This window comes from Cryptotermes secundus, unplaced genomic scaffold (genome assembly GCF_002891405.2).
Source record: "Cryptotermes secundus unplaced genomic scaffold, Csec_1.0 scaffold4038, whole genome shotgun sequence".
Taxonomy (NCBI): Eukaryota; Metazoa; Arthropoda; class Insecta; order Blattodea; family Kalotermitidae; genus Cryptotermes; species Cryptotermes secundus.
This window is the reverse complement of record NW_019743036.1, coordinates 1-483: the sequence shown is the minus strand read 5'-3', so window position 1 is coordinate 483 and position 483 is coordinate 1.

The following is a 483-nucleotide window of genomic DNA, read 5'->3' as shown; positions in this document are numbered from 1 at the left end:
ACCTATAGAATGACTGAAAAATTCCAGAAAAATGACCTAAAGGAGAAGAGAAAGAACACTTCGCTTCCATGTTATTCACATTTCGGAAAACATATGAAGAAAAATTCCCTAAAATGGCCAAAAATGACAAGAAATGCCCTTAAAAGTCCAAAAATTTACCAAAAAATGAAAAATAAATGGCCTTAAACATAAAAATGTCAAAAAATTACCTATAAAATTTACATTTCTGTAACCAGCAGCTCATATCCCAGATTTATATGTTTAAGAGCATCGCATAGGATACAAAGAAAAAAAGATGACATGACATCAGAATCCGGGTCCTGGTTGTTACAGTTGTGTATCCAGTACGTACCACATACCAAGTGCATTACAAAAAGGTACGCAAACCGACTTCTCTACCAGGAACCTGAGTCTGATGATATTCTCGCGAAGATTGAAATAATGGCCTTGTGCTGTATCCCAGTCTCGTCATGCACATCTCCA